This window comes from Schistocerca nitens, chromosome 10 (assembly GCF_023898315.1).
Source record: "Schistocerca nitens isolate TAMUIC-IGC-003100 chromosome 10, iqSchNite1.1, whole genome shotgun sequence".
In the NCBI taxonomy this organism is placed as follows: domain Eukaryota; kingdom Metazoa; phylum Arthropoda; class Insecta; order Orthoptera; family Acrididae; genus Schistocerca; species Schistocerca nitens.
This window is the reverse complement of record NC_064623.1, coordinates 132,329,944-132,353,318: the sequence shown is the minus strand read 5'-3', so window position 1 is coordinate 132,353,318 and position 23,375 is coordinate 132,329,944. Positions and strand designations below refer to the sequence as shown.

Sequence of the window (23,375 nt, the reverse complement as noted above, 5' to 3'; positions counted from 1 at the left end):
CTGCACATTCCCATTCTTTACGTGCAGTCGGCTGCTACTGGTGTTGCTAGTTGTGACTGCTGATGACAGATGCCGTAGCAATCAATTCATGGAGTGAGTTGTATGTTTTGCGATACTCTGTCTCTGACAAGCAAGCAGAGGTGACACAGGCGCGAACACGGGAAGCTTGCAGCCCCTCGCTGCCTGCAGACACCGAGCAGCCACACTAGGTGGGCGGCCTAAGCCGTAGGCGAAATGTGCTCACTCGCTTGGGCGCGACGTCAAGCTCTAAATAAGGCTTTCACTAGCGTGAGCGTTGCGTGAGCGTCGTGGAAGGTCGGAAAAGTCGTCTGCATGGGTGAGTGCCATGTTTGGGGAGCGTTTCGTAGTTTGCGCAGTGCAATGGAGACGCGGAAACGTGTTGTGGCCCAGTGTTTTGCAGTTGGACGACAAGAGTGGTACACAGTAGTAAAGTGCGAGGCAGTGAGTTGGCATGAACAGTCGAGTGCACAATTGGGCTTCAGATGTGCTTGTTACCTCAGGCGCGGTGTGATTGTCGACAAGGTTTGTGACTGTCCTTTCAAAAAATGGCTCTGAGCACTATGGGACTCAACTGCTGTGGTCATCAGTCGACTGTCCTTTCAATTTAAGACGTTAAATACAGACGTAATTTGTAGTCGTAATACCAGAGCATCGAAACTACTTGGAACTCTTGTGTATATGAACTTGACCGCGCCTTTGTACACTGGTCCCTTCACCCCTACAAACCAACCAACCATCAGGTCCGTGCACATCAGAGTAGCAAAGAATGGAAAACAGCGCAGCTTTGTTGCGCTTGGGGGCGTAGCTCAGTTGGTAAAGCGTTCGCTTTGCATGTGAAAGGTCCCGGGTTCAAGCCCCGGCGCCTCCATGTTTTGTGGACAGTGCATGGTAAGTGTTGGTCGCGGCGAGCCTAAAGACACGCAAGATGTTGCAAAGCCAGCGTCACAGCTCATGTGATGTATACTGACGTAAGGAGAGCAAGACGTAAATGTGAGGACCGGCTGTTGTCGAGGTGTCATCGAGTGCAAATCTGTCTTAGGTATAACGGCCTAACCTCAAAGAAGTCTAGAGAGTGGACAACACGTTCGTCTTACTCAGAGCGGTGGCCGAACGCTATTTTCGACGTTGTGCGCGCCACTTTAATTTTGGCCAACTACGATTCGATACAGAATGCAGGAAACCTGAAAGACACCCTCACGGACACATTGAGAATAGTGTTTGTCTGCGGAATAATGGGAGTGCAAGGGGTCTGTGATATTGATATGGTTGTATGTAGCACTATTTGTCATCAGGGGGCGTAGCTCAGATGGTAGAGCGCTCGCTTAGCATGCGAGAGGTACTGGGATCGATACCCAGCGCCTCCAGAATTTTTAACACACCTACATGCGCACACTGCCACGCAAGTGGGATAATTCACAGCCAGCGAATGTGTCAAGGCAGATACGAGCGAACGATTAGCAGTCACAACTGGCAAGCGTGATGTTACGCGCAGGAAGCACCCTCCTCCCACCGCTACACTGAATTTAGAAACAGTACAAGTCTGCCCTTAAGATTCTCAAACCTATGTCGGAAAGATCTGCCTTGCGCCGAGTTCACAAAAATCCCACTGCACATTCCCATTCTTTACGTGCAGTCGGCTGCTACTGGTGTTGCTAGTTGTGACTGCTGATGACAGATGCCGTAGCAATCAATTCATGGAGTGAGTTGTATGTTTTGCGATACTCTGTCTCTGACAAGCAAGCAGAGGTGACACAGGCGCGAACACGGGAAGCTTGCAGCCCCTCGCTGCCTGCAGACACCGAGCAGCCACACTAGGTGGGCGGCCTAAGCCGTAGGCGAAATGTGCTCACTCGCTTGGGCGCGACGTCAAGCTCTAAATAAGGCTTTCACTAGCGTGAGCGTTGCGTGAGCGTCGTGGAAGGTCGGAAAAGTCGTCTGCATGGGTGAGTGCCATGTTTGGGGAGCGTTTCGTAGTTTGCGCAGTGCAATGGAGACGCGGAAACGTGTTGTGGCCCAGTGTTTTGCAGTTGGACGACAAGAGTGGTACACAGTAGTAAAGTGCGAGGCAGTGAGTTGGCATGAACAGTCGAGTGCACAATTGGGCTTCAGATGTGCTTGTTACCTCAGGCGCGGTGTGATTGTCGACAAGGTTTGTGACTGTCCTTTCAAAAAATGGCTCTGAGCACTATGGGACTCAACTGCTGTGGTCATCAGTCGACTGTCCTTTCAATTTAAGACGTTAAATACAGACGTAATTTGTAGTCGTAATACCAGAGCATCGAAACTACTTGGAACTCTTGTGTATATGAACTTGACCGCGCCTTTGTACACTGGTCCCTTCACCCCTACAAACCAACCAACCATCAGGTCCGTGCACATCAGAGTAGCAAAGAATGGAAAACAGCGCAGCTTTGTTGCGCTTGGGGGCGTAGCTCAGTTGGTAGAGCGTTCGCTTTGCATGTGAAAGGTCCCGGGTTCAAGCCCCGGCGCCTCCATGTTTTGTGGACAGTGCATGGTAAGTGTTGGTCGCGGCGAGCCTAAAGACACGCAAGATGTTGCAAAGCCAGCGTCACAGCTCATGTGATGTATACTGACGTAAGGAGAGCAAGACGTAAATGTGAGGACCGGCTGTTGTCGAGGTGTCATCGAGTGCAAATCTGTCTTAGGTATAACGGCCTAACCTCAAAGAAGTCTAGAGAGTGGACAACACGTTCGTCTTACTCAGAGCGGTGGCCGAACGCTATTTTCGACGTTGTGCGCGCCACTTTAATTTTGGCCAACTACGATTCGATACAGAATGCAGGAAACCTGAAAGACACCCTCACGGACACATTGAGAATAGTGTTTGTCTGCGGAATAATGGGAGTGCAAGGGGTCTGTGATATTGATATGGTTGTATGTAGCACTATTTGTCATCAGGGGGCGTAGCTCAGATGGTAGAGCGCTCGCTTAGCATGCGAGAGGTACTGGGATCGATACCCAGCGCCTCCAGAATTTTTAACACACCTACATGCGCACACTGCCACGCAAGTGGGATAATTCACAGCCAGCGAATGTGTCAAGGCAGATACGAGCGAACGATTAGCAGTCACAACTGGCAAGCGTGATGTTACGCGCAGGAAGCACCCTCCTCCCACCGCTACACTGAATTTAGAAACAGTACAAGTCTGCCCTTAAGATTCTCAAACCTATGTCGGAAAGATCTGCCTTGCGCCGAGTTCACAAAAATCCCACTGCACATTCCCATTCTTTACGTGCAGTCGGCTGCTACTGGTGTTGCTAGTTGTGACTGCTGATGACAGATGCCGTAGCAATCAATTCATGGAGTGAGTTGTATGTTTTGCGATACTCTGTCTCTGACAAGCAAGCAGAGGTGACACAGGCGCGAACACGGGAAGCTTGCAGCCCCTCGCTGCCTGCAGACACCGAGCAGCCACACTAGGTGGGCGGCCTAAGCCGTAGGCGAAATGTGCTCACTCGCTTGGGCGCGACGTCAAGCTCTAAATAAGGCTTTCACTAGCGTGAGCGTTGCGTGAGCGTCGTGGAAGGTCGGAAAAGTCGTCTGCATGGGTGAGTGCCATGTTTGGGGAGCGTTTCGTAGTTTGCGCAGTGCAATGGAGACGCGGAAACGTGTTGTGGCCCAGTGTTTTGCAGTTGGACGACAAGAGTGGTACACAGTAGTAAAGTGCGAGGCAGTGAGTTGGCATGAACAGTCGAGTGCACAATTGGGCTTCAGATGTGCTTGTTACCTCAGGCGCGGTGTGATTGTCGACAAGGTTTGTGACTGTCCTTTCAAAAAATGGCTCTGAGCACTATGGGACTCAACTGCTGTGGTCATCAGTCGACTGTCCTTTCAATTTAAGACGTTAAATACAGACGTAATTTGTAGTCGTAATACCAGAGCATCGAAACTACTTGGAACTCTTGTGTATATGAACTTGACCGCGCCTTTGTACACTGGTCCCTTCACCCCTACAAACCAACCAACCATCAGGTCCGTGCACATCAGAGTAGCAAAGAATGGAAAACAGCGCAGCTTTGTTGCGCTTGGGGGCGTAGCTCAGTTGGTAGAGCGTTCGCTTTGCATGTGAAAGGTACCGGGTTCAAGCCCCGGCGCCTCCATGTTTTGTGGACAGTGCATGGTAAGTGTTGGTCGCGGCGAGCCTAAAGACACGCAAGATGTTGCAAAGCCAGCGTCACAGCTCATGTGATGTATACTGACGTAAGGAGAGCAAGACGTAAATGTGAGGACCGGCTGTTGTCGAGGTGTCATCGAGTGCAAATCTGTCTTAGGTATAACGGCCTAACCTCAAAGAAGTCTAGAGAGTGGACAACACGTTCGTCTTACTCAGAGCGGTGGCCGAACGCTATTTTCGACGTTGTGCGCGCCACTTTAATTTTGGCCAACTACGATTCGATACAGAATGCAGGAAACCTGAAAGACACCCTCACGGACACATTGAGAATAGTGTTTGTCTGCGGAATAATGGGAGTGCAAGGGGTCTGTGATATTGATATGGTTGTATGTAGCACTATTTGTCATCAGGGGGCGTAGCTCAGATGGTAGAGCGCTCGCTTAGCATGCGAGAGGTACTGGGATCGATACCCAGCGCCTCCAGAATTTTTAACACACCTACATGCGCACACTGCCACGCAAGTGGGATAATTCACAGCCAGCGAATGTGTCAAGGCAGATACGAGCGAACGATTAGCAGTCACAACTGGCAAGCGTGATGTTACGCGCAGGAAGCACCCTCCTCCCACCGCTACACTGAATTTAGAAACAGTACAAGTCTGCCCTTAAGATTCTCAAACCTATGTCGGAAAGATCTGCCTTGCGCCGAGTTCACAAAAATCCCACTGCACATTCCCATTCTTTACGTGCAGTCGGCTGCTACTGGTGTTGCTAGTTGTGACTGCTGATGACAGATGCCGTAGCAATCAATTCATGGAGTGAGTTGTATGTTTTGCGATACTCTGTCTCTGACAAGCAAGCAGAGGTGACACAGGCGCGAACACGGGAAGCTTGCAGCCCCTCGCTGCCTGCAGACACCGAGCAGCCACACTAGGTGGGCGGCCTAAGCCGTAGGCGAAATGTGCTCACTCGCTTGGGCGCGACGTCAAGCTCTAAATAAGGCTTTCACTAGCGTGAGCGTTGCGTGAGCGTCGTGGAAGGTCGGAAAAGTCGTCTGCATGGGTGAGTGCCATGTTTGGGGAGCGTTTCGTAGTTTGCGCAGTGCAATGGAGACGCGGAAACGTGTTGTGGCCCAGTGTTTTGCAGTTGGACGACAAGAGTGGTACACAGTAGTAAAGTGCGAGGCAGTGAGTTGGCATGAACAGTCGAGTGCACAATTGGGCTTCAGATGTGCTTGTTACCTCAGGCGCGGTGTGATTGTCGACAAGGTTTGTGACTGTCCTTTCAAAAAATGGCTCTGAGCACTATGGGACTCAACTGCTGTGGTCATCAGTCGACTGTCCTTTCAATTTAAGACGTTAAATACAGACGTAATTTGTAGTCGTAATACCAGAGCATCGAAACTACTTGGAACTCTTGTGTATATGAACTTGACCGCGCCTTTGTACACTGGTCCCTTCACCCCTACAAACCAACCAACCATCAGGTCCGTGCACATCAGAGTAGCAAAGAATGGAAAACAGCGCAGCTTTGTTGCGCTTGGGGGCGTAGCTCAGTTGGTAGAGCGTTCGCTTTGCATGTGAAAGGTACCGGGTTCAAGCCCCGGCGCCTCCATGTTTTGTGGACAGTGCATGGTAAGTGTTGGTCGCGGCGAGCCTAAAGACACGCAAGATGTTGCAAAGCCAGCGTCACAGCTCATGTGATGTATACTGACGTAAGGAGAGCAAGACGTAAATGTGAGGACCGGCTGTTGTCGAGGTGTCATCGAGTGCAAATCTGTCTTAGGTATAACGGCCTAACCTCAAAGAAGTCTAGAGAGTGGACAACACGTTCGTCTTACTCAGAGCGGTGGCCGAACGCTATTTTCGACGTTGTGCGCGCCACTTTAATTTTGGCCAACTACGATTCGATACAGAATGCAGGAAACCTGAAAGACACCCTCACGGACACATTGAGAATAGTGTTTGTCTGCGGAATAATGGGAGTGCAAGGGGTCTGTGATATTGATATGGTTGTATGTAGCACTATTTGTCATCAGGGGGCGTAGCTCAGATGGTAGAGCGCTCGCTTAGCATGCGAGAGGTACTGGGATCGATACCCAGCGCCTCCAGAATTTTTAACACACCTACATGCGCACACTGCCACGCAAGTGGGATAATTCACAGCCAGCGAATGTGTCAAGGCAGATACGAGCGAACGATTAGCAGTCACAACTGGCAAGCGTGATGTTACGCGCAGGAAGCACCCTCCTCCCACCGCTACACTGAATTTAGAAACAGTACAAGTCTGCCCTTAAGATTCTCAAACCTATGTCGGAAAGATCTGCCTTGCGCCGAGTTCACAAAAATCCCACTGCACATTCCCATTCTTTACGTGCAGTCGGCTGCTACTGGTGTTGCTAGTTGTGACTGCTGATGACAGATGCCGTAGCAATCAATTCATGGAGTGAGTTGTATGTTTTGCGATACTCTGTCTCTGACAAGCAAGCAGAGGTGACACAGGCGCGAACACGGGAAGCTTGCAGCCCCTCGCTGCCTGCAGACACCGAGCAGCCACACTAGGTGGGCGGCCTAAGCCGTAGGCGAAATGTGCTCACTCGCTTGGGCGCGACGTCAAGCTCTAAATAAGGCTTTCACTAGCGTGAGCGTTGCGTGAGCGTCGTGGAAGGTCGGAAAAGTCGTCTGCATGGGTGAGTGCCATGTTTGGGGAGCGTTTCGTAGTTTGCGCAGTGCAATGGAGACGCGGAAACGTGTTGTGGCCCAGTGTTTTGCAGTTGGACGACAAGAGTGGTACACAGTAGTAAAGTGCGAGGCAGTGAGTTGGCATGAACAGTCGAGTGCACAATTGGGCTACAGATGTGCTTGTTACCTCAGGCGCGGTGTGATTGTCGACAAGGTTTGTGACTGTCCTTTCAAAAAATGGCTCTGAGCACTATGGGACTCAACTGCTGTGGTCATCAGTCGACTGTCCTTTCAATTTAAGACGTTAAATACAGACGTAATTTGTAGTCGTAATACCAGAGCATCGAAACTACTTGGAACTCTTGTGTATATGAACTTGACCGCGCCTTTGTACACTGGTCCCTTCACCCCTACAAACCAACCAACCATCAGGTCCGTGCACATCAGAGTAGCAAAGAATGGAAAACAGCGCAGCTTTGTTGCGCTTGGGGGCGTAGCTCAGTTGGTAGAGCGTTCGCTTTGCATGTGAAAGGTACCGGGTTCAAGCCCCGGCGCCTCCATGTTTTGTGGACAGTGCATGGTAAGTGTTGGTCGCGGCGAGCCTAAAGACACGCAAGATGTTGCAAAGCCAGCGTCACAGCTCATGTGATGTATACTGACGTAAGGAGAGCAAGACGTAAATGTGAGGACCGGCTGTTGTCGAGGTGTCATCGAGTGCAAATCTGTCTTAGGTATAACGGCCTAACCTCAAAGAAGTCTAGAGAGTGGACAACACGTTCGTCTTACTCAGAGCGGTGGCCGAACGCTATTTTCGACGTTGTGCGCGCCACTTTAATTTTGGCCAACTACGATTCGATACAGAATGCAGGAAACCTGAAAGACACCCTCACGGACACATTGAGAATAGTGTTTGTCTGCGGAATAATGGGAGTGCAAGGGGTCTGTGATATTGATATGGTTGTATGTAGCACTATTTGTCATCAGGGGGCGTAGCTCAGATGGTAGAGCGCTCGCTTAGCATGCGAGAGGTACTGGGATCGATACCCAGCGCCTCCAGAATTTTTAACACACCTACATGCGCACACTGCCACGCAAGTGGGATAATTCACAGCCAGCGAATGTGTCAAGGCAGATACGAGCGAACGATTAGCAGTCACAACTGGCAAGCGTGATGTTACGCGCAGGAAGCACCCTCCTCCCACCGCTACACTGAATTTAGAAACAGTACAAGTCTGCCCTTAAGATTCTCAAACCTATGTCGGAAAGATCTGCCTTGCGCCGAGTTCACAAAAATCCCACTGCACATTCCCATTCTTTACGTGCAGTCGGCTGCTACTGGTGTTGCTAGTTGTGACTGCTGATGACAGATGCCGTAGCAATCAATTCATGGAGTGAGTTGTATGTTTTGCGATACTCTGTCTCTGACAAGCAAGCAGAGGTGACACAGGCGCGAACACGGGAAGCTTGCAGCCCCTCGCTGCCTGCAGACACCGAGCAGCCACACTAGGTGGGCGGCCTAAGCCGTAGGCGAAATGTGCTCACTCGCTTGGGCGCGACGTCAAGCTCTAAATAAGGCTTTCACTAGCGTGAGCGTTGCGTGAGCGTCGTGGAAGGTCGGAAAAGTCGTCTGCATGGGTGAGTGCCATGTTTGGGGAGCGTTTCGTAGTTTGCGCAGTGCAATGGAGACGCGGAAACGTGTTGTGGCCCAGTGTTTTGCAGTTGGACTACAAGAGTGGTACACAGTAGTAAAGTGCGAGGCAGTGAGTTGGCATGAACAGTCGAGTGCACAATTGGGCTTCAGATGTGCTTGTTACCTCAGGCGCGGTGTGATTGTCGACAAGGTTTGTGACTGTCCTTTCAAAAAATGGCTCTGAGCACTATGGGACTCAACTGCTGTGGTCATCAGTCGACTGTCCTTTCAATTTAAGACGTTAAATACAGACGTAATTTGTAGTCGTAATACCAGAGCATCGAAACTACTTGGAACTCTTGTGTATATGAACTTGACCGCGCCTTTGTACACTGGTCCCTTCACCCCTACAAACCAACCAACCATCAGGTCCGTGCACATCAGAGTAGCAAAGAATGGAAAACAGCGCAGCTTTGTTGCGCTTGGGGGCGTAGCTCAGTTGGTAGAGCGTTCGCTTTGCATGTGAAAGGTACCGGGTTCAAGCCCCGGCGCCTCCATGTTTTGTGGACAGTGCATGGTAAGTGTTGGTCGCGGCGAGCCTAAAGACACGCAAGATGTTGCAAAGCCAGCGTCACAGCTCATGTGATGTATACTGACGTAAGGAGAGCAAGACGTAAATGTGAGGACCGGCTGTTGTCGAGGTGTCATCGAGTGCAAATCTGTCTTAGGTATAACGGCCTAACCTCAAAGAAGTCTAGAGAGTGGACAACACGTTCGTCTTACTCAGAGCGGTGGCCGAACGCTATTTTCGACGTTGTGCGCGCCACTTTAATTTTGGCCAACTACGATTCGATACAGAATGCAGGAAACCTGAAAGACACCCTCACGGACACATTGAGAATAGTGTTTGTCTGCGGAATAATGGGAGTGCAAGGGGTCTGTGATATTGATATGGTTGTATGTAGCACTATTTGTCATCAGGGGGCGTAGCTCAGATGGTAGAGCGCTCGCTTAGCATGCGAGAGGTACTGGGATCGATACCCAGCGCCTCCAGAATTTTTAACACACCTACATGCGCACACTGCCACGCAAGTGGGATAATTCACAGCCAGCGAATGTGTCAAGGCAGATACGAGCGAACGATTAGCAGTCACAACTGGCAAGCGTGATGTTACGCGCAGGAAGCACCCTCCTCCCACCGCTACACTGAATTTAGAAACAGTACAAGTCTGCCCTTAAGATTCTCAAACCTATGTCGGAAAGATCTGCCTTGCGCCGAGTTCACAAAAATCCCACTGCACATTCCCATTCTTTACGTGCAGTCGGCTGCTACTGGTGTTGCTAGTTGTGACTGCTGATGACAGATGCCGTAGCAATCAATTCATGGAGTGAGTTGTATGTTTTGCGATACTCTGTCTCTGACAAGCAAGCAGAGGTGACACAGGCGCGAACACGGGAAGCTTGCAGCCCCTCGCTGCCTGCAGACACCGAGCAGCCACACTAGGTGGGCGGCCTAAGCCGTAGGCGAAATGTGCTCACTCGCTTGGGCGCGACGTCAAGCTCTAAATAAGGCTTTCACTAGCGTGAGCGTTGCGTGAGCGTCGTGGAAGGTCGGAAAAGTCGTCTGCATGGGTGAGTGCCATGTTTGGGGAGCGTTTCGTAGTTTGCGCAGTGCAATGGAGACGCGGAAACGTGTTGTGGCCCAGTGTTTTGCAGTTGGACGACAAGAGTGGTACACAGTAGTAAAGTGCGAGGCAGTGAGTTGGCATGAACAGTCGAGTGCACAATTGGGCTTCAGATGTGCTTGTTACCTCAGGCGCGGTGTGATTGTCGACAAGGTTTGTGACTGTCCTTTCAAAAAATGGCTCTGAGCACTATGGGACTCAACTGCTGTGGTCATCAGTCGACTGTCCTTTCAATTTAAGACGTTAAATACAGACGTAATTTGTAGTCGTAATACCAGAGCATCGAAACTACTTGGAACTCTTGTGTATATGAACTTGACCGCGCCTTTGTACACTGGTCCCTTCACCCCTACAAACCAACCAACCATCAGGTCCGTGCACATCAGAGTAGCAAAGAATGGAAAACAGCGCAGCTTTGTTGCGCTTGGGGGCGTAGCTCAGTTGGTAGAGCGTTCGCTTTGCATGTGAAAGGTCCCGGGTTCAAGCCCCGGCGCCTCCATGTTTTGTGGACAGTGCATGGTAAGTGTTGGTCGCGGCGAGCCTAAAGACACGCAAGATGTTGCAAAGCCAGCGTCACAGCTCATGTGATGTATACTGACGTAAGGAGAGCAAGACGTAAATGTGAGGACCGGCTGTTGTCGAGGTGTCATCGAGTGCAAATCTGTCTTAGGTATAACGGCCTAACCTCAAAGAAGTCTAGAGAGTGGACAACACGTTCGTCTTACTCAGAGCGGTGGCCGAACGCTATTTTCGACGTTGTGCGCGCCACTTTAATTTTGGCCAACTACGATTCGATACAGAATGCAGGAAACCTGAAAGACACCCTCACGGACACATTGAGAATAGTGTTTGTCTGCGGAATAATGGGAGTGCAAGGGGTCTGTGATATTGATATGGTTGTATGTAGCACTATTTGTCATCAGGGGGCGTAGCTCAGATGGTAGAGCGCTCGCTTAGCATGCGAGAGGTACTGGGATCGATACCCAGCGCCTCCAGAATTTTTAACACACCTACATGCGCACACTGCCACGCAAGTGGGATAATTCACAGCCAGCGAATGTGTCAAGGCAGATACGAGCGAACGATTAGCAGTCACAACTGGCAAGCGTGATGTTACGCGCAGGAAGCACCCTCCTCCCACCGCTACACTGAATTTAGAAACAGTACAAGTCTGCCCTTAAGATTCTCAAACCTATGTCGGAAAGATCTGCCTTGCGCCGAGTTCACAAAAATCCCACTGCACATTCCCATTCTTTACGTGCAGTCGGCTGCTACTGGTGTTGCTAGTTGTGACTGCTGATGACAGATGCCGTAGCAATCAATTCATGGAGTGAGTTGTATGTTTTGCGATACTCTGTCTCTGACAAGCAAGCAGAGGTGACACAGGCGCGAACACGGGAAGCTTGCAGCCCCTCGCTGCCTGCAGACACCGAGCAGCCACACTAGGTGGGCGGCCTAAGCCGTAGGCGAAATGTGCTCACTCGCTTGGGCGCGACGTCAAGCTCTAAATAAGGCTTTCACTAGCGTGAGCGTTGCGTGAGCGTCGTGGAAAGTCGGAAAAGTCGTCTGCATGGGTGAGTGCCATGTTTGGGGAGCGTTTCGTAGTTTGCGCAGTGCAATGGAGACGCGGAAACGTGTTGTGGCCCAGTGTTTTGCAGTTGGACGACAAGAGTGGTACACAGTAGTAAAGTGCGAGGCAGTGAGTTGGCATGAACAGTCGAGTGCACAATTGGGCTTCAGATGTGCTTGTTACCTCAGGCGCGGTGTGATTGTCGACAAGGTTTGTGACTGTCCTTTCAAAAAATGGCTCTGAGCACTATGGGACTCAACTGCTGTGGTCATCAGTCGACTGTCCTTTCAATTTAAGACGTTAAATACAGACGTAATTTGTAGTCGTAATACCAGAGCATCGAAACTACTTGGAACTCTTGTGTATATGAACTTGACCGCGCCTTTGTACACTGGTCCCTTCACCCCTACAAACCAACCAACCATCAGGTCCGTGCACATCAGAGTAGCAAAGAATGGAAAACAGCGCAGCTTTGTTGCGCTTGGGGGCGTAGCTCAGTTGGTAGAGCGTTCGCTTTGCATGTGAAAGGTCCCGGGTTCAAGCCCCGGCGCCTCCATGTTTTGTGGACAGTGCATGGTAAGTGTTGGTCGCGGCGAGCCTAAAGACACGCAAGATGTTGCAAAGCCAGCGTCACAGCTCATGTGATGTATACTGACGTAAGGAGAGCAAGACGTAAATGTGAGGACCGGCTGTTGTCGAGGTGTCATCGAGTGCAAATCTGTCTTAGGTATAACGGCCTAACCTCAAAGAAGTCTAGAGAGTGGACAACACGTTCGTCTTACTCAGAGCGGTGGCCGAACGCTATTTTCGACGTTGTGCGCGCCACTTTAATTTTGGCCAACTACGATTCGATACAGAATGCAGGAAACCTGAAAGACACCCTCACGGACACATTGAGAATAGTGTTTGTCTGCGGAATAATGGGAGTGCAAGGGGTCTGTGATATTGATATGGTTGTATGTAGCACTATTTGTCATCAGCGGGCGTAGCTCAGATGGTAGAGCGCTCGCTTAGCATGCGAGAGGTACTGGGATCGATACCCAGCGCCTCCAGAATTTTTAACACACCTACATGCGCACACTGCCACGCAAGTGGGATAATTCACAGCCAGCGAATGTGTCAAGGCAGATACGAGCGAACGATTAGCAGTCACAACTGGCAAGCGTGATGTTACGCGCAGGAAGCACCCTCCTCCCACCGCTACACTGAATTTAGAAACAGTACAAGTCTGCCCTTAAGATTCTCAAACCTATGTCGGAAAGATCTGCCTTGCGCCGAGTTCACAAAAATCCCACTGCACATTCCCATTCTTTACGTGCAGTCGGCTGCTACTGGTGTTGCTAGTTGTGACTGCTGATGACAGATGCCGTAGCAATCAATTCATGGAGTGAGTTGTATGTTTTGCGATACTCTGTCTCTGACAAGCAAGCAGAGGTGACACAGGCGCGAACACGGGAAGCTTGCAGCCCCTCGCTGCCTGCAGACACCGAGCAGCCACACTAGGTGGGCGGCCTAAGCCGTAGGCGAAATGTGCTCACTCGCTTGGGCGCGACGTCAAGCTCTAAATAAGGCTTTCACTAGCGTGAGCGTTGCGTGAGCGTCGTGGAAGGTCGGAAAAGTCGTCTGCATGGGTGAGTGCCATGTTTGGGGAGCGTTTCGTAGTTTGCGCAGTGCAATGGAGACGCGGAAACGTGTTGTGGCCCAGTGTTTTGCAGTTGGACGACAAGAGTGGTACACAGTAGTAAAGTGCGAGGCAGTGAGTTGGCATGAACAGTCGAGTGCACAATTGGGCTTCAGATGTGCTTGTTACCTCAGGCGCGGTGTGATTGTCGACAAGGTTTGTGACTGTCCTTTCAAAAAATGGCTCTGAGCACTATGGGACTCAACTGCTGTGGTCATCAGTCGACTGTCCTTTCAATTTAAGACGTTAAATACAGACGTAATTTGTAGTCGTAATACCAGAGCATCGAAACTACTTGGAACTCTTGTGTATATGAACTTGACCGCGCCTTTGTACACTGGTCCCTTCACCCCTACAAACCAACCAACCATCAGGTCCGTGCACATCAGAGTAGCAAAGAATGGAAAACAGCGCAGCTTTGTTGCGCTTGGGGGCGTAGCTCAGTTGGTAGAGCGTTCGCTTTGCATGTGAAAGGTCCCGGGTTCAAGCCCCGGCGCCTCCATGTTTTGTGGACAGTGCATGGTAAGTGTTGGTCGCGGCGAGCCTAAAGACACGCAAGATGTTGCAAAGCCAGCGTCACAGCTCATGTGATGTATACTGACGTAAGGAGAGCAAGACGTAAATGTGAGGACCGGCTGTTGTCGAGGTGTCATCGAGTGCAAATCTGTCTTAGGTATAACGGCCTAACCTCAAAGAAGTCTAGAGAGTGGACAACACGTTCGTCTTACTCAGAGCGGTGGCCGAACGCTATTTTCGACGTTGTGCGCGCCACTTTAATTTTGGCCAACTACGATTCGATACAGAATGCAGGAAACCTGAAAGACACCCTCACGGACACATTGAGAATAGTGTTTGTCTGCGGAATAATGGGAGTGCAAGGGGTCTGTGATATTGATATGGTTGTATGTAGCACTATTTGTCATCAGGGGGCGTAGCTCAGATGGTAGAGCGCTCGCTTAGCATGCGAGAGGTACTGGGATCGATACCCAGCGCCTCCAGAATTTTTAACACACCTACATGCGCACACTGCCACGCAAGTGGGATAATTCACAGCCAGCGAATGTGTCAAGGCAGATACGAGCGAACGATTAGCAGTCACAACTGGCAAGCGTGATGTTACGCGCAGGAAGCACCCTCCTCCCACCGCTACACTGAATTTAGAAACAGTACAAGTCTGCCCTTAAGATTCTCAAACCTATGTCGGAAAGATCTGCCTTGCGCCGAGTTCACAAAAATCCCACTGCACATTCCCATTCTTTACGTGCAGTCGGCTGCTACTGGTGTTGCTAGTTGTGACTGCTGATGACAGATGCCGTAGCAATCAATTCATGGAGTGAGTTGTATGTTTTGCGATACTCTGTCTCTGACAAGCAAGCAGAGGTGACACAGGCGCGAACACGGGAAGCTTGCAGCCCCTCGCTGCCTGCAGACACCGAGCAGCCACACTAGGTGGGCGGCCTAAGCCGTAGGCGAAATGTGCTCACTCGCTTGGGCGCGACGTCAAGCTCTAAATAAGGCTTTCACTAGCGTGAGCGTTGCGTGAGCGTCGTGGAAGGTCGGAAAAGTCGTCTGCATGGGTGAGTGCCATGTTTGGGGAGCGTTTCGTAGTTTGCGCAGTGCAATGGAGACGCGGAAACGTGTTGTGGCCCAGTGTTTTGCAGTTGGACGACAAGAGTGGTACACAGTAGTAAAGTGCGAGGCAGTGAGTTGGCATGAACAGTCGAGTGCACAATTGGGCTTCAGATGTGCTTGTTACCTCAGGCGCGGTGTGATTGTCGACAAGGTTTGTGACTGTCCTTTCAAAAAATGGCTCTGAGCACTATGGGACTCAACTGCTGTGGTCATCAGTCGACTGTCCTTTCAATTTAAGACGTTAAATACAGACGTAATTTGTAGTCGTAATACCAGAGCATCGAAACTACTTGGAACTCTTGTGTATATGAACTTGACCGCGCCTTTGTACACTGGTCCCTTCACCCCTACAAACCAACCAACCATCAGGTCCGTGCACATCAGAGTAGCAAAGAATGGAAAACAGCGCAGCTTTGTTGCGCTTGGGGGCGTAGCTCAGTTGGTAGAGCGTTCGCTTTGCATGTGAAAGGTCCCGGGTTCAAGCCCCGGCGCCTCCATGTTTTGTGGACAGTGCATGGTAAGTGTTGGTCGCGGCGAGCCTAAAGACACGCAAGATGTTGCAAAGCCAGCGTCACAGCTCATGTGATGTATACTGACGTAAGGAGAGCAAGACGTAAATGTGAGGACCGGCTGTTGTCGAGGTGTCATCGAGTGCAAATCTGTCTTAGGTATAACGGCCTAACCTCAAAGAAGTCTAGAGAGTGGACAACACGTTCGTCTTACTCAGAGCGGTGGCCGAACGCTATTTTCGACGTTGTGCGCGCCACTTTAATTTTGGCCAACTACGATTCGATACAGAATGCAGGAAACCTGAAAGACACCCTCACGGACACATTGAGAATAGTGTTTGTCTGCGGAATAATGGGAGTGCAAGGGGTCTGTGATATTGATATGGTTGTATGTAGCACTATTTGTCATCAGGGGGCGTAGCTCAGATGGTAGAGCGCTCGCTTAGCATGCGAGAGGTACTGGGATCGATACCCAGCGCCTCCAGAATTTTTAACACACCTACATGCGCACACTGCCACGCAAGTGGGATAATTCACAGCCAGCGAATGTGTCAAGGCAGATACGAGCGAACGATTAGCAGTCACAACTGGCAAGCGTGATGTTACGCGCAGGAAGCACCCTCCTCCCACCGCTACACTGAATTTAGAAACAGTACAAGTCTGCCCTTAAGATTCTCAAACCTATGTCGGAAAGATCTGCCTTGCGCCGAGTTCACAAAAATCCCACTGCACATTCCCATTCTTTACGTGCAGTCGGCTGCTACTGGTGTTGCTAGTTGTGACTGCTGATGACAGATGCCGTAGCAATCAATTCATGGAGTGAGTTGTATGTTTTGCGATACTCTGTCTCTGACAAGCAAGCAGAGGTGACACAGGCGCGAACACGGGAAGCTTGCAGCCCCTCGCTGCCTGCAGACACCGAGCAGCCACACTAGGTGGGCGGCCTAAGCCGTAGGCGAAATGTGCTCACTCGCTTGGGCGCGACGTCAAGCTCTAAATAAGGCTTTCACTAGCGTGAGCGTTGCGTGAGCGTCGTGGAAGGTCGGAAAAGTCGTCTGCATGGGTGAGTGCCATGTTTGGGGAGCGTTTCGTAGTTTGCGCAGTGCAATGGAGACGCGGAAACGTGTTGTGGCCCAGTGTTTTGCAGTTGGACGACAAGAGTGGTACACAGTAGTAAAGTGCGAGGCAGTGAGTTGGCATGAACAGTCGAGTGCACAATTGGGCTTCAGATGTGCTTGTTACCTCAGGCGCGGTGTGATTGTCGACAAGGTTTGTGACTGTCCTTTCAAAAAATGGCTCTGAGCACTATGGGACTCAACTGCTGTGGTCATCAGTCGACTGTCCTTTCAATTTAAGACGTTAAATACAGACGTAATTTGTAGTCGTAATACCAGAGCATCGAAACTACTTGGAACTCTTGTGTATATGAACTTGACCGCGCCTTTGTACACTGGTCCCTTCACCCCTACAAACCAACCAACCATCAGGTCCGTGCACATCAGAGTAGCAAAGAATGGAAAACAGCGCAGCTTTGTTGCGCTTGGGGGCGTAGCTCAGTTGGTAGAGCGTTCGCTTTGCATGTGAAAGGTCCCGGGTTCAAGCCCCGGCGCCTCCATGTTTTGTGGACAGTGCATGGTAAGTGTTGGTCGCGGCGAGCCTAAAGACACGCAAGATGTTGCAAAGCCAGCGTCACAGCTCATGTGATGTATACTGACGTAAGGAGAGCAAGACGTAAATGTGAGGACCGGCTGTTGTCGAGGTGTCATCGAGTGCAAATCTGTCTTAGGTATAACGGCCTAACCTCAAAGAAGTCTAGAGAGTGGACAACACGTTCGTCTTACTCAGAGCGGTGGCCGAACGCTATTTTCGACGTTGTGCGCGCCACTTTAATTTTGGCCAACTACGATTCGATACAGAATGCAGGAAACCTGAAAGACACCCTCACGGACACATTGAGAATAGTGTTTGTCTGCGGAATAATGGGAGTGCAAGGGGTCTGTGATATTGATATGGTTGTATGTAGCACTATTTGTCATCAGGGGGCGTAGCTCAGATAGTAGAGCGCTCGCTTAGCATGCGAGAGGTACTGGGATCGATACCCAGCGCCTCCAGAATTTTTAACACACCTACATGCGCACACTGCCACGCAAGTGGGATAATTCACAGCCAGCGAATGTGTCAAGGCAGATACGAGCGAACGATTAGCAGTCACAACTGGCAAGCGTGATGTTACGCGCAGGAAGCACCCTCCTCCCACCGCTACACTGAATTTAGAAACAGTACAAGTCTGCCCTTAAGATTCTCAAACCTATGTCGGAAAGATCTGCCTTGCGCCGAGTTCACAAAAATCCCACTGCACATTCCCATTCTTTACGTGCAGTCGGCTGCTACTGGTGTTGCTAGTTGTGACTGCTGATGACAGATGCCGTAGCAATCAATTCATGGAGTGAGTTGTATGTTTTGCGATACTCTGTCTCTGACAAGCAAGCAGAGGTGACACAGGCGCGAACACGGGAAGCTTGCAGCCCCTCGCTGCCTGCAGACACCGAGCAGCCACACTAGGTGGGCGGCCTAAGCCGTAGGCGAAATGTGCTCACTCGCTTGGGCGCGACGTCAAGCTCTAAATAAGGCTTTCACTAGCGTGAGCGTTGCGTGAGCGTCGTGGAAAGTCGGAAAAGTCGTCTGCATGGGTGAGTGCCATGTTTGGGGAGCGTTTCGTAGTTTGCGCAGTGCAATGGAGACGCGGAAACGTGTTGTGGCCCAGTGTTTTGCAGTTGGACGACAAGAGTGGTACACAGTAGTAAAGTGCGAGGCAGTGAGTTGGCATGAACAGTCGAGTGCACAATTGGGCTTCAGATGTGCTTGTTACCTCAGGCGCGGTGTGATTGTCGACAAGGTTTGTGACTGTCCTTTCAAAAAATGGCTCTGAGCACTATGGGACTCAACTGCTGTGGTCATCAGTCGACTGTCCTTTCAATTTAAGACGTTAAATACAGACGTAATTTGTAGTCGTAATACCAGAGCATCGAAACTACTTGGAACTCTTGTGTATATGAACTTGACCGCGCCTTTGTACACTGGTCCCTTCACCCCTACAAACCAACCAACCATCAGGTCCGTGCACATCAGAGTAGCAAAGAATGGAAAACAGCGCAGCTTTGTTGCGCTTGGGGGCGTAGCTCAGTTGGTAGAGCGTTCGCTTTGCATGTGAAAGGTCCCGGGTTCAAGCCCCGGCGCCTCCATGTTTTGTGGACAGTGCATGGTAAGTGTTGGTCGCGGCGAGCCTAAAGACACGCAAGATGTTGCAAAGCCAGCGTCACAGCTCATGTGATGTATACTGACGTAAGGAGAGCAAGACGTAAATGTGAGGACCGGCTGTTGTCGAGGTGTCATCGAGTGCAAATCTGTCTTAGGTATAACGGCCTAACCTCAAAGAAGTCTAGAGAGTGGACAACACGTTCGTCTTACTCAGAGCGGTGGCCGAACGCTATTTTCGACGTTGTGCGCGCCACTTTAATTTTGGCCAACTACGATTCGATACAGAATGCAGGAAACCTGAAAGACACCCTCACGGACACATTGAGAATAGTGTTTGTCTGCGGAATAATGGGAGTGCAAGGGGTCTGTGATATTGATATGGTTGTATGTAGCACTATTTGTCATCAGGGGGCGTAGCTCAGATAGTAGAGCGCTCGCTTAGCATGCGAGAGGTACTGGGATCGATACCCAGCGCCTCCAGAATTTTTAACACACCTACATGCGCACACTGCCACGCAAGTGGGATAATTCACAGCCAGCGAATGTGTCAAGGCAGATACGAGCGAACGATTAGCAGTCACAACTGGCAAGCGTGATGTTACGCGCAGGAAGCACCCTCCTCCCACCGCTACACTGAATTTAGAAACAGTACAAGTCTGCCCTTAAGATTCTCAAACCTATGTCGGAAAGATCTGCCTTGCGCCGAGTTCACAAAAATCCCACTGCACATTCCCATTCTTTACGTGCAGTCGGCTGCTACTGGTGTTGCTAGTTGTGACTGCTGATGACAGATGCCGTAGCAATCAATTCATGGAGTGAGTTGTATGTTTTGCGATACTCTGTCTCTGACAAGCAAGCAGAGGTGACACAGGCGCGAACACGGGAAGCTTGCAGCCCCTCGCTGCCTGCAGACACCGAGCAGCCACACTAGGTGGGCGGCCTAAGCCGTAGGCGAAATGTGCTCACTCGCTTGGGCGCGACGTCAAGCTCTAAATAAGGCTTTCACTAGCGTGAGCGTCGTGGAAAGTCGGAAAAGTCGTCTGCATGGGTGAGTGCCATGTTTGGGGAGCGTTTCGTAGTTTGCGCAGTGCAATGGAGACGCGGAAACGTGTTGTGGCCCAGTGTTTTGCAGTTGGACGACAAGAGTGGTACACAGTAGTAAAGTGCGAGGCAGTGAGTTGGCATGAACAGTCGAGTGCACAATTGGGCTTCAGATGTGCTTGTTACCTCAGGCGCGGTGTGATTGTCGACAAGGTTTGTGACTGTCCTTTCAAAAAATGGCTCTGAGCACTATGGGACTCAACTGCTGTGGTCATCAGTCGACTGTCCTTTCAATTTAAGACGTTAAATACAGACGTAATTTGTAGTCGTAATACCAGAGCATCGAAACTACTTGGAACTCTTGTGTATATGAACTTGACCGCGCCTTTGTACACTGGTCCCTTCACCCCTACAAACCAACCAACCATCAGGTCCGTGCACATCAGAGTAGCAAAGAATGGAAAACAGCGCAGCTTTGTTGCGCTTGGGGGCGTAGCTCAGTTGGCAGTCTACTCGCGGCTGGCGAGGTGCGCGGACGTGCGCTGTTTACGTCCTCGCTGTTCCGGGCCAGCGCCGCGGCGAGTGGTGAGTAAACACGGTGGGACTGGCTGTTTCTCGAGGAAGTTAGTCATGCACGCGTGGTAACGATGGAATCTAATTTCCGGAAAAACACACTGAAATTTAGTTTCGACGACCATTATGCACGACCTAAGCCATACGAAATAGAGGCCTTTTTGCGCGATGTAGTGAAGTTACAATTCGACGACGTTATCGGGATCCATTTGTCGATAGTTAGCCGAACAGTCTATGTGAAGATGGCGAACACGGAATGCTGTGCACGGGTGATAGCCTCTTCGGGAGGTCGATTTAAGTTCACCCATTGTGATGGTAACGTGGGAAATGTGACGGTTGAAATGGCGGGACTTGGCGTCAGGACCATTAGGATCTTTGAACTTCCGTTTGAGGTGCCTGCAGGGCAGATAAATACTGTTCTTACTACCTATGGCACGGTCTTAAGTAATACAGCGGAGAAGTGGACAACTTTCAATACCTTCCCTGTTCTCAATGGGGTGCAGCAGGTCAAAATTGATCTTCGGCGTCACGTCCCTTCATACATATACGTCGGTGGATGTAGAGCCATTGTAATGTATGACGGGCAACCCCGAACGTGCTCAGGTTGTGGTAAGGAAGGCCATGTTCGCTCGGACTGCATGCAGAGGAGGATAGCGCAGTTACCGGTGGGAGAGGCCGTAAGCCCTGCGACTATGCAGACGTTGCCAGTAAGTTACGTTGCAGCTGTCAGAGGACCGGAACCGGACCACTTACCTGTCGAGGAGGCGGCTCCTCGCACGTCACCGCCTGAGAACCACGATGCGCCCATGGTCGCGAACCGGATAGAGGCGACAGACTTCTCCGCTGCCCCGTCGGAGCAACGGGTAACTCCCGATGCCGAGGGCCATGCCGCCATTGCTGCGACTGAAAACGTCGTGCTCCAGGATTCGGAGGACCCGCAGGAACCAGACCAGACCGTATCTTCCGATGGCGAGATGAGCCGACCACGGCACTCTCCCCGCAGACGCAAAAAACAACGGATTGCGCCCCCGAACGCGGACCAGACGGCGAAGGAGGTGCGTGAAAAGGCTCAGCGGGTTGCCCGCACTCTTGGAGGAACACCGGTCGCACAGGACGATGGCATCCACCAGGTCCTCATTCCGGCAGGCATTCTTGCGACGGCCGAGCCACCTAACCCCCCCACCGAACAGATGGTAGTGGACGCGACACGGGAGGTGACCCCGCATGACATACCCATGCAGACACTTGACGGCGACACGGCGTCGGTTGGACTCCGGGAGACCGGCAACTGGGCCGATGATGTGGAAAGCGTTCCACCAGGAGGGGACTTGAATGACGACCCTATGGTTGGTGTGGGGACAGCGATAATGCGTGGTGTCAGAGATGATGCGGATGGGATTCCCACCCGCCACAGCGAACAGTAATCTCTAGTGCGTGCCGTCACAGACAAGGCCTTCCTCCCTTCCATCAGCGAATGACATCTGCACAAGCATACAGGATAGGCACTGTTAACATCAACAGTATCAGCAGCAATCTCAAGCTGCAGACCTTACGTGACATGTTATACGCCGCCGAACTCGACGTGGTCTTACTACAAGAGGTGAAGAACATAGACCTCGCCACGATTAGTGGATATATAGCCTTCACTCATCCCGGGACTGTGCAAGAACTTGGAACAGCCATCCTTACAAAGGAAGGGATACTTGTGACTGACGTAGAGTACCTCCCAACGGCGAGAGGCATGGCGCTCACAATTTACGATACTCGTATTGTCAACGTCTATGCCCCTTCAGGCACTGGTAACAGACCAGAACGGGCGGCATTTTTTAAAGATGCTATTGCACCATTGCTTGTAGGCCATTACGACCACATTATCTTCGGTGGCGACTACAACTGCGTCCTATCCCCGAAGGACCAGACGCCACATTTCAACACTTGTCCGGATCTAGCGGCTATAATACGGGACTTTCATTTTATTGATACCTGGGAACACGTCCATGGCGATAGGCCAGGATTCACGCATGTCACGACACACTCCGCCAGCCGACTAGATCGTATTTACGTAACGCTGGATTTAAGTCGCAGACTTTTGCAGACGGAGATATGGCCGACCGTCTTCTCTGACCACGCGGCGTACATTTGTACACTCAACCTCCAACGACAAGGGACGTACCGTGGCAGAGGATACTGGAAGTTGAATGTCTCGCATTTGGACGAACAGGCCTGCCATGAACTCTTTGCTGCGTCTTGGGCGGCTTGTGAGAGACGGTTTTCTCAATATGCCTCGGCGCTGGAGTGGTGGCTCACTTGTGCAAAACCGACAATCAGGAAGGCCTTTATGAGATACTCCCGTGAGCGGAAGGAGTGGTACACCAGGACGGTCGAGTTCTATTTCCAGGTCCTTCGGGACTTATACCGCCCGGACGCGTCGATTATAGACAATCACCAGGAAATCCAACGAATAAAAGCCACGATTACGGCTTTGACGCGTCAAAAGCTCATCGGATGCAAAGTCAGGGCGCGCCTTCGTGACGGTGTCGCAGGCGAGCAACCTTCCATCTATCACGTGCTTAAGGAGCGGACAGGTCGCCGCAGGAAACTAGTCACTGAACTACGGACGGAGGACGGATGTTTGTTGTTGCAGCAGCGAGACATATCAGCTGAGCTGAAGCACTATTATGCGACGCTATACGCCGCTGGCCCTGTGGATCGCGAGGCGATGGAGGCTTTACTGTCGGGTATAACCCGCAAGGTGAATCAGGCGGAAGCACTTCAATTGTTGGCTGCGCCTACTGAAGAGGAAGTAGAAGATGCACTGCTGACGGGCCCTGAAAACAAGTCACCTGGTCCGGACGGTCTACCGGTGGAGTTCTATCGCACATTTAAACGACTGATGTTACCGAAACTGACGTGTATATGCCAGGAATTGATGGACCCCGACAAAGACGTCCCGCGACAA

The 23,375-nt window shown here is 51.1% G+C and overlaps 24 non-coding genes across 24 annotated transcripts; all 24 read left to right on the top strand.

The window, feature by feature from the left end:
- Positions 1-816: 816 nt before the first annotated feature.
- Trnaa-ugc (transfer RNA alanine (anticodon UGC)) lies at positions 817-889 on the top strand. The gene has a single exon. It is a non-coding gene; the product is annotated as a tRNA-Ala (tRNA).
- A 423-nt stretch (positions 890-1,312) lies between these two features.
- Positions 1,313-1,385, top strand: Trnaa-agc (transfer RNA alanine (anticodon AGC)). The gene has a single exon. It is a non-coding gene; the product is annotated as a tRNA-Ala (tRNA).
- A 1,058-nt stretch (positions 1,386-2,443) lies between these two features.
- Trnaa-ugc (transfer RNA alanine (anticodon UGC)) lies at positions 2,444-2,516 on the top strand. Its single transcript has one exon. It is a non-coding gene; the product is annotated as a tRNA-Ala (tRNA).
- Positions 2,517-2,939: 423 nt separating this feature from the next.
- Positions 2,940-3,012, top strand: Trnaa-agc (transfer RNA alanine (anticodon AGC)). The gene has a single exon. It is a non-coding gene; the product is annotated as a tRNA-Ala (tRNA).
- A 1,058-nt stretch (positions 3,013-4,070) lies between these two features.
- Positions 4,071-4,143, top strand: Trnaa-ugc (transfer RNA alanine (anticodon UGC)). The gene has a single exon. It is a non-coding gene; the product is annotated as a tRNA-Ala (tRNA).
- A 423-nt stretch (positions 4,144-4,566) lies between these two features.
- Positions 4,567-4,639, top strand: Trnaa-agc (transfer RNA alanine (anticodon AGC)). Its single transcript has one exon. It is a non-coding gene; the product is annotated as a tRNA-Ala (tRNA).
- A 1,058-nt stretch (positions 4,640-5,697) lies between these two features.
- Trnaa-ugc (transfer RNA alanine (anticodon UGC)) lies at positions 5,698-5,770 on the top strand. The gene has a single exon. It is a non-coding gene; the product is annotated as a tRNA-Ala (tRNA).
- A 423-nt stretch (positions 5,771-6,193) lies between these two features.
- On the top strand, positions 6,194-6,266 carry Trnaa-agc (transfer RNA alanine (anticodon AGC)). Its single transcript has one exon. It is a non-coding gene; the product is annotated as a tRNA-Ala (tRNA).
- A 1,058-nt stretch (positions 6,267-7,324) lies between these two features.
- On the top strand, positions 7,325-7,397 carry Trnaa-ugc (transfer RNA alanine (anticodon UGC)). The gene has a single exon. It is a non-coding gene; the product is annotated as a tRNA-Ala (tRNA).
- Positions 7,398-7,820: 423 nt separating this feature from the next.
- On the top strand, positions 7,821-7,893 carry Trnaa-agc (transfer RNA alanine (anticodon AGC)). Its single transcript has one exon. It is a non-coding gene; the product is annotated as a tRNA-Ala (tRNA).
- A 1,058-nt stretch (positions 7,894-8,951) lies between these two features.
- On the top strand, positions 8,952-9,024 carry Trnaa-ugc (transfer RNA alanine (anticodon UGC)). Its single transcript has one exon. It is a non-coding gene; the product is annotated as a tRNA-Ala (tRNA).
- A 423-nt stretch (positions 9,025-9,447) lies between these two features.
- Trnaa-agc (transfer RNA alanine (anticodon AGC)) lies at positions 9,448-9,520 on the top strand. Its single transcript has one exon. It is a non-coding gene; the product is annotated as a tRNA-Ala (tRNA).
- A 1,058-nt stretch (positions 9,521-10,578) lies between these two features.
- On the top strand, positions 10,579-10,651 carry Trnaa-ugc (transfer RNA alanine (anticodon UGC)). The gene has a single exon. It is a non-coding gene; the product is annotated as a tRNA-Ala (tRNA).
- Positions 10,652-11,074: 423 nt separating this feature from the next.
- On the top strand, positions 11,075-11,147 carry Trnaa-agc (transfer RNA alanine (anticodon AGC)). Its single transcript has one exon. It is a non-coding gene; the product is annotated as a tRNA-Ala (tRNA).
- A 1,058-nt stretch (positions 11,148-12,205) lies between these two features.
- Positions 12,206-12,278, top strand: Trnaa-ugc (transfer RNA alanine (anticodon UGC)). The gene has a single exon. It is a non-coding gene; the product is annotated as a tRNA-Ala (tRNA).
- A 423-nt stretch (positions 12,279-12,701) lies between these two features.
- Trnaa-agc (transfer RNA alanine (anticodon AGC)) lies at positions 12,702-12,774 on the top strand. Its single transcript has one exon. It is a non-coding gene; the product is annotated as a tRNA-Ala (tRNA).
- Positions 12,775-13,832: 1,058 nt separating this feature from the next.
- Positions 13,833-13,905, top strand: Trnaa-ugc (transfer RNA alanine (anticodon UGC)). The gene has a single exon. It is a non-coding gene; the product is annotated as a tRNA-Ala (tRNA).
- Positions 13,906-14,328: 423 nt separating this feature from the next.
- Positions 14,329-14,401, top strand: Trnaa-agc (transfer RNA alanine (anticodon AGC)). Its single transcript has one exon. It is a non-coding gene; the product is annotated as a tRNA-Ala (tRNA).
- A 1,058-nt stretch (positions 14,402-15,459) lies between these two features.
- On the top strand, positions 15,460-15,532 carry Trnaa-ugc (transfer RNA alanine (anticodon UGC)). The gene has a single exon. It is a non-coding gene; the product is annotated as a tRNA-Ala (tRNA).
- A 423-nt stretch (positions 15,533-15,955) lies between these two features.
- Positions 15,956-16,028, top strand: Trnaa-agc (transfer RNA alanine (anticodon AGC)). Its single transcript has one exon. It is a non-coding gene; the product is annotated as a tRNA-Ala (tRNA).
- Positions 16,029-17,086: 1,058 nt separating this feature from the next.
- On the top strand, positions 17,087-17,159 carry Trnaa-ugc (transfer RNA alanine (anticodon UGC)). Its single transcript has one exon. It is a non-coding gene; the product is annotated as a tRNA-Ala (tRNA).
- A 423-nt stretch (positions 17,160-17,582) lies between these two features.
- Trnaa-agc (transfer RNA alanine (anticodon AGC)) lies at positions 17,583-17,655 on the top strand. Its single transcript has one exon. It is a non-coding gene; the product is annotated as a tRNA-Ala (tRNA).
- Positions 17,656-18,713: 1,058 nt separating this feature from the next.
- Positions 18,714-18,786, top strand: Trnaa-ugc (transfer RNA alanine (anticodon UGC)). The gene has a single exon. It is a non-coding gene; the product is annotated as a tRNA-Ala (tRNA).
- Positions 18,787-19,209: 423 nt separating this feature from the next.
- On the top strand, positions 19,210-19,282 carry Trnaa-agc (transfer RNA alanine (anticodon AGC)). The gene has a single exon. It is a non-coding gene; the product is annotated as a tRNA-Ala (tRNA).
- Positions 19,283-23,375: the final 4,093 nt, after the last annotated feature.